Genomic DNA, 12308 nt, shown 5'->3' on the forward strand with positions numbered 1-12308 from the left:
GACTAATTAGTAATGCATGTCCAACACGAGGACTAAGTGAAAAAAAATGTCCAACACGAGGACTAATTAGTAATGAAAATATAAACACTGCAATCTAATACCCGATAAACAAGGCAACTTCTCATATTCAAGAATGATAAACAGTACCCTCGAACATATGAACACAGTCTATATATATATATACACACAGCAGGTGATTTAACAGAAACACAAATAAGACAAGAAAGACTTCGATGAGTCGACTCGTGCTCAGTTATGAGTCAACTCATGTCTCATGGGTCGACTCATGATCTGTTACGAGTCGACTCAGCAGAAGACATATGATAACAGGAAATGACTTCGTGAGTCGACTCATGGTTAGTTATGAGTCGACTCATGACTTATGGGTCGATTCCAACTCGTCCATCTCGATCTATACTTCCACTATACTGATCTACGCCTCCTTAACTATCAATTCTAAACTATGAGGCAGTGAAAGAATTCGTACATGGCATGAGAAAAGATTACTTGCATGTTAAACCTAACATTTAACCCCTAAACATGAAAGAGAGCATTTAATCAACATAAAACTTATATTTTTATTTCCTTAAATAAAATTCCAGATCTGGGTTTTCATCAAAAACTTGTTGGTGGGGATTTAAATCCGAAATACATGATTTCTAATATGTACCCTAACAAGGATATTGATTTATACTTGAAAATAAGTCTTAGGCTCAATAAAACTTATGGAAAACAGTTGTGAACTATTAAAAACATGGGAGAAGGGTTGGGCGAGATGTTACTCGCCTTAGAAGTGATGATGAACAATCCCCTTCGCTGCAATCCAAAAGAAACTGCCGAAAAATCCCTTGAAACGTCCCAAAATCACCAAGAACGCCTAGGGTTTTAGAGAGGAGAGAGAGAGAGTCTAGGGTTTCTGAGGAGAACTGATGAAAATGAAGTGTTTTCGGGTAGAGGGGAATATATACGAGTGGATAAAACCCGACCCGAAACCCAACAGACCCGACCCAGAAAAACCAGAAAGACCCCGATGAGTCGACTCATGACAGTCATGGGTCGACTCATGACTCATGGGTCGACTCATGACTCATGGGTCGACTCATCATATTTTGAGTCGACTCAACAGAGACTAAATGGCAACAGGACTCGATTTCGTCAGTCGACTCATGACAGTCATGGGTCGACTCATGGGCTAGAAACTGCATACTATGACTCAGCTGCATATGATTTGAAATCTTGCACACTCAACCTCATTACTGATGTACATATACATACTCAAAAATCTACGGGGTCTTACATTAGTGAAGCTATATGGCACTTAACTAATGCAATTTACCCTTACTTTTTCATTCATTAGAAACCAGCTGGTCGTACAAAAGTTGCTTCTACAGCAAAATTATAAGCATCATTTCCTATTCATGTCTACAATACAAATTTCATTTCAATCATAATTCAACAGGGACCCTACATAAGCTCCATGACATTAGTAAAAAACATAGCATCTTAAACGGATTATTTTAGACGGAAAAATTTTCATCTAGGATGACGACAATATCAACGAAAAACATCCGTCTACGATGAATCATCCTACATGAAAATTTCCTTTAAAAAGATGGGTTCAATCTTCCTAGACGGAAATTTTCTTCTAGGATACTTCCTAAACGAAAGTTTCCGTCTAGGAAGGTGGGACCCACGCAAAGAAAAATAAAACACCAAGTTGCCCTAGTTTTTGAAAATTTGCCCCAAATTTAAAATTTTCCTAGACGTGAGCCTTCCACCCCTTTCTCTCCCACCTCGATAGGATGGCGTTCCCGTACTCCAGCACCTAGCTCTCCGCGAACACGAACCTCATCCCCAGGCCCTCCGACAGCGGCCTCCAAATCTATCTCACACTGCTCCTCTACCAAATACTCCAGCCTCTCATCCACCCGGTGCTCGACTTCCACAAGGCCGTGATATCTAATTCTGTAAGATCTTGCAAACCATCATCATCAATCTATAGTTCACTATCACCTCTCATTCTCTTGGATGATCATGAGGAGTGATCCTTTTCTTTAGCTATTTCAACTTATGCTTTCTGGCTTATAAATGTATTGACATAGCAATTACACCACTCTCGCCTCAACGCCCCAGCACATGATTATATATATATATACTACTTATATATACTCACCTATACTATATATCCTATATTCACTATACCCTACCCTTATTAATCGGCGTATCCACTTGCTCCCCACTCACGGAGGGGCCATTTCCCTCGCTTGACGCCTCTCAAACATCACATTCGATTAGCGACACTACTTGATGGAATCGATCCGGCTCCGTTACCAACTTGATATACATATTCTAAAACCTCCCGAACACCTCCCCCCGCAAGTTGGGGTGAACTCCGTCGTCGTTTTGACCCTTCATCCCACTCGTCAGCAATTTCAACTGGATTTTGAAATGAATACGAACATTCTACATGCGCTCGATAGACGGTCCACCCGCCGACCGGATTCACCTCAAACCTTCGGTGTCGTTAGGGGTTTTAGAACTATGTAGATCAAGTTGCAACGGCGAGGCGGATCATCCCACAATTGTCGGCTCAATCACTGTGATTTTATCAGGGCCGTCAAGGACGGAAATCCCCTCCACTCGCACAACATGATACCATGTAATCTCACATACATATACTATACTATACTCATATTATATATAGATATATGCTACTACTATACCTATATCACTACCCTACTATATCACTATATACTATATATATATATATATATATATATATGAGATTAATGCGTATCCTTGTCATGGGAGGGGATTTCCTCCTATGACGCCTCTAAAATCACATGATTGAGCGACATTGTGGATGATCCGCTCCGTTGAACTTGATCTACATATTCTAAAATCCCAACACACCAAGTTTGGGATGAATCCGTCATCGTTTGACCCTCCATCGAGCCATGTGAAAAGTTCTATTCATTCAAAACCGTTAAAATTGATACGAGTGGATGAAGGGTCAAACGACGACATGTTCACCCCAAACTTGTTGTGTTGAGGTTTTAGAATATGTAGATCAAGTTCAACGGAGCGGATCATCCATAATGTCGCTCAATCATGTGATTTTAGAGGTGTCAAGGAGGAAATCCGCGGTCTTACGTGCGTGGAAGATCAACACACGCAAAGACAGCATCAAGTCAATCGACTGGCCCTTGGGAATCAGTCGACTGACACTTGATCAGTCGACTGGTTTCCCATCAGTCGACCGAACAGCAAACGTGCACGAACATGTACAAACAACAAGTCTCAATCGGTCGACCGATACATATGTCGGTCGACCGACCTGAGAGAAAACTCAATTTTCCTGAAGATCGATCGGTCGACTGATCCTTCTGATCAGTCGACCGACCCGATGACGAATCGAAGTCGACAGATTTCTCAAAAATTCACAAAAGTCAAAAATTCTTCGAAAGTAACTCATGTTTTAATTCTTCATTATGGTATATAAGGTTTACTTTGATATATGAAACCACATGCATAAATTTGAGGGGATCTAACAACCCTAAACATGATTATGGTTGTAAAAATTCATCCTGAAACAATTAAACTAGCAATATATCAAATATTAATCTTTAACCCTAATTAAAGAATTCGTTTTCTTAAACTTTTAAGTTCAGAAATTAGAAACGCCTAACCCCCCAACCTCCCCCACCTCCCGCCGCGCCAAACAAAACATCGTCATCTCTCCCCTTTCTCCTCCTCTCTCTCCCCAAACTCAATCTTTCATGCCAATGACCACAAAACTCAAGCGCCCTAACTCATTAACCTTTCTCCTCTCTCTCCCTCGCCTTTCCTCTTTTCTTTATCTCCCCAAACTCAATACATCATGGCCATCATCACCACCAAACTCAATACATCATGCCTAATTTGTTAAGAGCCGCTATCAGCTCACTTGGCCAAGCCTCTGCATTTCATATGCGGGTCGTACGTACGAATCACTTTGACGCTGAACTTTAGCATAATGCATGATAATTTTTTTTATTTGTTGTTTGCATATATACCTCTTAATTATGGGTATTTGTAAAACAGGCCTCGTAAATCTTTAATATTTGCAAAAAATACATCTCAAATCATCAATTTTAGTAAAAAAAAAATACCCTAAAATCAATTAATCGTCAACTTCATGATAAATATTTGATTATTTTATTGACAATTTTTACAACGCAACTACAAATTAGCTTCTCAAATTTGATGAGCAATTGCTTTGAGGGTAATTTTTTTCCAAATTGATGATTTCAGGGGTACAGTTTTACAAATACTGAGTTCTTGAGGGTATTTTGTAAATATTCACGATTTAAGGAGTATATACATAAATAACCCTGCCATTTATTTATTTATATACTCTATAATGAAGATGTTGAGAATCAAACACAATACCGTAAAAGTCATATTGGAACATCCAATCATCTGATCATCACCCGTGGTGCTCCGTACTATTTTTTTTAGTAATACTTTTTGGTCAAAACTTTTCATCAATTTTTACATAATGAAAAATTAAAATTCTGTGATATGTGGACCATATATTCTTAGAAATTAAATACGTGATAAGATAACTTGCATGTAAACCCAATTTTTAAAACCTAGCTAGTTAATTTGTATTTTAGCAACTTATAATATATTATGCCTTATGTTTTTATTACAACTTTGAACCAAGTGCCTACATATACAATGCATTTTTTAAAACTAAACTTTAAAATATTATTTTCCCTTTTTTACACTAATGTTGCAACATCACAAATTATATATGTTTTTCGCCAATAACTTTGAAATTTTATACTTACTTATTTTTAACTCACAATTTCATAAAGGAATTTTTGCCAATAAACCAAAAAAATTTCATCCACACCTCCACTTATTTTTTAAATTCACAATCTTCAAAAAATCACTCTTAGACCAAAATACTATTTTGAAATAATTTTAAACCAAATTTGTATTTCAATACCTGGTACACGGTGTAAGTTACTATTGTTAGATCTAATAAAAACTTGAAATCTAAACCATAAAGCCATGATTAATTCAAAGAGATTTACAAGAATCAAAAGAAAAGAGCTGAAGCTTATACCTGAATCCATAGATTAAACTTGAGATGAGTTTTTGGATTTTCTAACCTTAGGGTTTCTCTAGCCAAATTTCTCTCTAGATGGGGGTGAAGAGAATTAGAGAATGTAACCCTAGATTAGGGACCATAACCCCTTATTTATAGATGTTGTACATTTACAATTTGGTCCCTCATCAAATCACAATTATAACCTGGTATCTGCACATATAACCCCATGACTTATTTAAATACCCATTAACCCAAATTAATTGATCACTTTAGTGGGTTATCCTGAAGGATAGCAATACACATTGATTAATCATATGTGCCCACAAATAGATTTATTAGATTAAATCCAACAATCTCCCACTTGGGCACCATATGATTCCTTAAATTATGTATAACCTTATGAGCTCAAAAATTGCTATCACTGAAAAGGTATTTCCGAACAATCTCGTCCATTGACTATATCAATATAGGATCAAAGCGGCCTTCGTCACATTTATCATGACTCGACCCATCAATGGTCACATATACCAACACAATCAAACGACATAGATCAATCATGGATATGCAGCATGAAAATTACATGCAATGTGATCAGTACATGTCTATTTTCAACTGGTCCTCCTTTAGTGAGGTCAAAACCAAACATAATGTAACAGAGTGTCTTAACTGAATACTTTATTCTGATCAGACAAAACAACCAAACATAAAGCACCAAAAAATTATAAACTCCCACTAAATCATGATATCCTCAAATAACACCGCACACATATGAGCAGTGTGCTCATGAAAGACCTTGGGTGGTAATCCCTTAGTAAGAGGATCAGCTATCATGGAGTTTGTCCCAATGTGCTCTATGGATATCTGTCCACTCTGTACCCTTTCTTTCACAACCAGGAACTTAATGTCAATATGTTTTGACTTAGTTGAGCTCCTGTTGTTATTGGAATACATTACTGCAGATTTATTGTCACAATATAGCCTTAGTGGTCTTTCAACATTTTCCAAAATGCGCAGTCCCGTGACAAAATTTCGCAGCCATATTCCCTGATTGGATGCCTCATAGCAAGCTACAAATTCTGCTGCCATAGTGGAGGAAGCTACTAGTGTTTGTTTGACACTTTTCCATGATATAGCTCCTCCTGCTAACATATAAATGTAGCCTGATGTAGACTTCCTGCTATCTTGGCATCCAGCAAAATCAGAGTCCGAATACCCAATGACCTCTAATTTCTCTGATTTTCTGTATGTGAGCATGTAATCTTTTGTTTTCTGAAGATACCTCATAACCCTTTTGACTGCTATCCAATGATCCATACCAGGGTTGCTTAAGTATCTGCCTAACATCCCAACAATGTACGCAATATCCGGACGCGTACATACCTGAGCATACATTAGACTTCCTACAGCCGAAGCATAAGGAATCTTCTGCATTTCCTGAATTTCAAGGTTACCTTTAGGGCACTGATTGAGACTAAACTTGTCTCCTTTAGCAACAGGGGTGTCACCTGGTCTGCAATCTTGCATGCCAAACCTTTTAAGTACCTTATCGATATAGCTCTTTTGTGATAATCCAAGAATACCCCGAGAGCGATCTCGATGTATCTGGATCCCTAATATAAAAGAGGCGTCCCCAAGATCTTTCATCTCAAAATTCTTTAATAGAAATCTCTTGGTTTCGTGCAGCATGCCTATATCATTAGTGGCAAGCAATATGTCATCAACATACAGAACCAGAAAGATATACTTACTCCCACTGAACTTGTGATATACACAGTCATCAACAATGTTCATCTCAAAACCGAACAAGATAATTATTTATTGAAACTTATGATACCATTAACGAGGAGCTTGCTTGAGTCCATAGATGTATTTTCTTAATTTGCAGACCATATTCTTTGGGTCTCCTGACACAAAGTTTTCTGGTTGCACCATATAAATCATCTCATTAATGTCTCCATTAAGAAATACAGTCTTAACATCCATCTGATGTAACTCAAGATCATAATGAGCAACAAGTGCCATGATTGTTCTGAAAGAGTCTTTCGATGAAACCGGAGAGAAAGTCTCTGTATAATCAATGCCTTCCTTTTGAGTATAGCCTTTAGCCACAAGACGTGCCTTATACCTCTCCACATTACCATTTGCATCCCGCTTGGTTTTAAAAATCCATTTACAACCAATTGGTTTTGCACCTTCTGGTAATGGGACAAGTTCCCAAACCTTATTGTCTTGCATAGACTTGTACTCTTCATTCATGGCATCAATCCACTGTTGAGAGTTAGAACTTTTCATGGCCTGAGAGAAGTTGATTGGATCATCTTCTAACATTCCACTACTTTCCTCATGTTCTTGGAGAAATACAATATAATCATCCGGAATAGCATTTCTCCTTTCTCTCGTGGATCTCCTTAATGGCACTGGTTCTTGAGGTTGTTGAGTTTGTTCTTCTGGAACAGGGAGTTGTTCAACATTATCATCTTGAGGTTCCGGATTTACTTCTTGAGCAACAACAGGTATAGGAACCTGAATATTGTCAAAAGTAACTGTATGGATTGGATCTGAAGCCAATTCCTCCTCAAAACTAATGTCTCTAACCTTATTTCTCCCCCCAAACTCAACATCCTCAAAGAATGTTGCTGTTCCCGTCTCAAAAATATTCCTTATAGTGGGATCATAAAACTTATAGCCCCTAGAGCGTTCAGAGTATCCAATAAAGTAGCTGCTAACTGTTTTGGAGTCCAATTTCTTTTCATTTGGCCTATAAGGCCTTGCCTCAGCTGGACATCCCCAAATATGTAAATGCTTTAAACTGGGCTTTCGACCAGTCCAAAGCTCATAAGGTGTTTTAGCAACTACTTTACTTGGTACTCTATTCAGAATGTAAGCTGCTGTCTTTAGTGCTTCTCCCCAGAGAGACTCTGGTAAAGAAGAATGAGCAATCATACTTCTTACCATATCCTTAAGAGTCATGTTTCGTCTTTCAGCTATACCATTCATGCTAGGTGAACCCGGCATGGTATACTGTGGGACGATACCGTATTCCTCTAGGTATCTAGAAAATGGTCCTGGACGTTGTTCACCTGAACCATCATATCTACCATAGTACTCACCACCACGATCAGATCTAACGGTTTTAATTCTTCTGTTGAGTTGATTCTCAACTTCAGCTTTATAGGCTTTGAACATGTCCAGAGACTCAGATTTTTCATGAATAAGATATAGGTGCCCATAACGTGAGTAATCGTCTATGAATGATATAAAATATTGTTGACCATTCCAGGATTCCGTAGGGAATGGCCCACAAATATCCGTATGTATCAATTCTAAGACATCCGAAGATCTGTTGGCACCTAATCTTTTCACTTTGGTCTGTTTTCCCTTGATACATTCAACACATACGTCGAAGTCCGAAAAATCAAGGGAATCCAAAATGTCATCAGACACAAGACGCTCACCTCTACCTTTTGAGATATGACCCAAGCGCTTATGCCATAATGTCGCCGAATTTTTCTTATTTAATTTACGCTTAGTACCACGTGATTCCACATGCAATGATTCATTATAAGAAGTAATTATATCAAGTAAATATAGGTTGTCATAAGTACTCAAGTAACCGGTTCCCACAACATTTGAATTAAAAGATAAACTAAATTGATTGTTTCTAAATGAACAAGAATAACCTGATTTGTCCATACAGAAACAAAAATTAAATTTCGTCTAAAAGACGGTACTACAAAAGTATCTTTCAAATCCAAATAAGAACCAGTTCCTAACAACAACCTAAAGTGCCCAATTGCTTTCACATCTACCGATTGTCCGTCGCCCACAAAGATGTGTCTTTCAACACTACTTGGCTTTCGGTAGCTCAGGCAACCCTACATAGAAACACTTATGTGAGTAGTAGCACCATAATCTAACCACCAAGTGTTTCTAGGTACTGAAGCTAAATTAACCTCAGAACAGACCAAAGTAAGGAACGTACCCTTATTAGCACGTTAGGCATGATATTTTGTACAATCCTTCTTTACGTGTCCAGGCTTATTACAGAAGAAACAACCCTGATTATCCTTATGTTGTTTTTTCTGAACTGGACCCTTAGCAGCTTCATTATCATTCTTCCTTTTCTTGCCCTTATCCTTAGAGACATAGGTCAAATGAGCACTTTCTGTCTTATCTTGTTTCAACATGTTTTCTTCTTGCACACAGTATGAAATGAGCTCATTTAGAGTCCATTTCTCCTTTTGGCAGTTATAACTGACCTTAAACTGATTGAATTGTGCAGGAAGAGACAACAAAACCAGATGCACCAATAACTCATCACAAAGATCGAGTTTAAGTGCCTTAAGCTTTGAAGCAATATGAGACATTTCCATAATGTACTCCCTGATATTTCCTTTGCCCTTATACTTCATTGAAATCAAGCGAGCTAAAAGCGTGCTTGTTTCTACCTTATCGTTTTTCGCAAAACGCTTCTCAATTTCGGCAAGGAAATCTTTAGCCTTAGTAATCCCTTCGGATTCTATGCCCCTGAAGGCTTCCGGAACGCCGCGCTTAATGATCATAAGACTCATGCGATTTGAACGCTCCCACTTCTCATGCTCCTTCTTTGCATCAGGAGTGCTATCCGCATTGAGAGGTTGGGGTTGTTCAGTTCTTAATGCATAGTCAAGATCCATGCAGCCAAGAACAATTAATATGTTCTCTTTCCAATACTTTGGTAACTTCTTGTTTCAATTAATCAATTGGAGTGAGAGACAACCTTAATACCTTAGTGTCATAGTATTTGAATTAAATAATTGATTAAAAAACCAAATTAATTTAAATTTCCATAGCTTAAATAGGGCCCATAACTTAATTGAATAAATTAAGTATACCAAAGTGGACCCATAGTGAACACGAAGTTCGCTTGATTTCGAACGCGAGGTTCGTCTGTATTGAGTACGAGACTCACTTAAGCACGAACGCGAGGTTCGTCTGAAAATGAACGTGATATTCAACTTGAGAACGAACGCGAGGTTCGTTTGAAAAATGAACACGAGGTTCGACTGAAAATAAACACAGGGTTCAACTTGAGAACGAACGCGAGGTTCGTTTGAATCGAGCGCGAGGCTCGCCTGAGAACGAACGCGAGGTTCGAATTAAATTGAGCGCGAGGCTCACCTGAGAACTGAGCGCGAGGCTCACCTTAGAATTGAGCGCGAGGCTCACCTTAGAACGAACGCGAAGTTCGTTTAAATTGAGCGCGAGGCTCACCTTAGAACTGAACACGAGGCTCACCTTAGAACGAACGCGAAGTTCGTTTAAATTGAGCGCGATGCTCACTTGAGAACGAACGCGAAGTTCGGTTAAATTTGAGCGCGATGCTCACTTGAGAACGAACGTGAAGTTCGTTTGAAGCTTTCAGCTTCGCCAAAAATTTGAGGTAACCGCCTCCTTAATGTTCGCCACGTTTTCACGCACGAACCCTTAGGGTTTCAAACTGAAACCGTCGCCGCCATTGCTCCGGCACCCAAGAGGTCGAAACCCTAGGGTTTTCTGACGCCACCATCGCCGTCGGAGTCGAGAGCGAGGCCGCCAGCGATACTTCACCGGCGAGGAGCACGGGATCGACAACCAAACAAAATAGATCCAATCCATAGATTAAACTTGAGATGGGTTTTTGGATCTTCTAACCTTAGGGTTTCTCTAGCCAAATTTCTCTCTAGATGGGGGTGAAGAGAATTAGAGAATGTAACCCTAGATTAGGGACCATAACCCCTTATTTATAGATGTTGTACATTTGCAATTTAACCCCTCATCAAATCACAATTACAACCTGGTATCTGCACATATAACCCCACGACTTATTTAAATACCCATTAACCCAAATTAATTGATCACTTTAGTGGGTTATCCTGAAGGATAGCAATATGATCACTTTAGTGGGTTATCCTGAAGGATAGCAATACACATTGATTAATCATATGTGCCCATAAATAGATTTATTAGATTAAATCCGAAGGATAGCAATACACATTGATTAATCATATGTGCCCATAAATAGATTTATTAGATTAAATCCAACAACTATATTATATTGCAACTTTTTATACTTTTGTGTAAGTTGTTTTATATGTGGTGCATACTAAAACCAAATGCTTAAACTATTTTTTTGGTATTTTTTTTTCTTAACACTACTCTCGTAGCATCATACAAGTTTTTAACCTATAGACATAAAGTTTTTATGTCTATGTGATTTTATAATCATTCACCTCTAAAAATATTTTTTTTGTCGATAGCAAACTCTAACATTTTAAAGCTTGATATTCCAAACTTTTTTTTGACACTTTGATACCCAAGAAAGCTTATGCATTTTTTTAACTTTCATACCTCAAATTCTTTTTTTTACTTTAATACCTCAAATTTGCATATTTTTAACTTTAATGCCCTAAAGTCTAAGAAAAGTTTAAGGTATAAAAGTGTCAAAAATAAAATTTTGGGTATAACAGTGAGAAATATATAAATTTTGTCTTAACAAAAGGATTAGCAAAAAAACTTTGAGGCATCAAAGTTAAAAAGGTGTAAACTTTAGGTTATCAAAGTGCCAGAAAACTTTGGTGTTAAAGTTAAAGGATGTAAACTTTAAATTACCAAAGTGCAAATATTCCATATTTGAGCAAGTTGTGTTTTTAGAGAGAAATCATAATTAAGGGTGATTCTCGTCATTGAGGGACTAAATTGTAAGACACCTTAGAACTTGAAAGACCAATAAACAATTATTTAGATTTGAGGGACTAAAATTATTGAAGTTGTGAGGGATTACTTTTCTCAAAAATATTTCTTTCTAAATCAAATGAGCCTGTTATTATTATTATTATTATTATTATTATTATTATTATTATTATTTGTCTTTCTCCATGCTAATTTATGTGCATAACAAGTACAAAGGCATTAGTATTTTTTAAATGCATTAACTAATATTTTCTCTACATAAGAATGAGCATTTTTTTCCCACACTAATTTATATACAATAAACCTACCAAAAGTTCCCAAAGTATTAATACTGTTTATATACTTAAACTGTTATTTTTGATTTTTCCTACAGTAATTCATCAATAATACAAAACCAAAAAATATTTTTATTCACAAGCTAGAAAAGAATTTTGTGAACCAAATGCTTAAATCATTTTTTTTATTCACACTCATTTTTTCAAAATAAAACTTTCAA

Source organism: Asparagus officinalis, chromosome 7, assembly GCF_001876935.1.
Source record: "Asparagus officinalis chromosome 7, Aspof.V1, whole genome shotgun sequence".
Taxonomy (NCBI): domain Eukaryota; kingdom Viridiplantae; phylum Streptophyta; class Magnoliopsida; order Asparagales; family Asparagaceae; genus Asparagus; species Asparagus officinalis.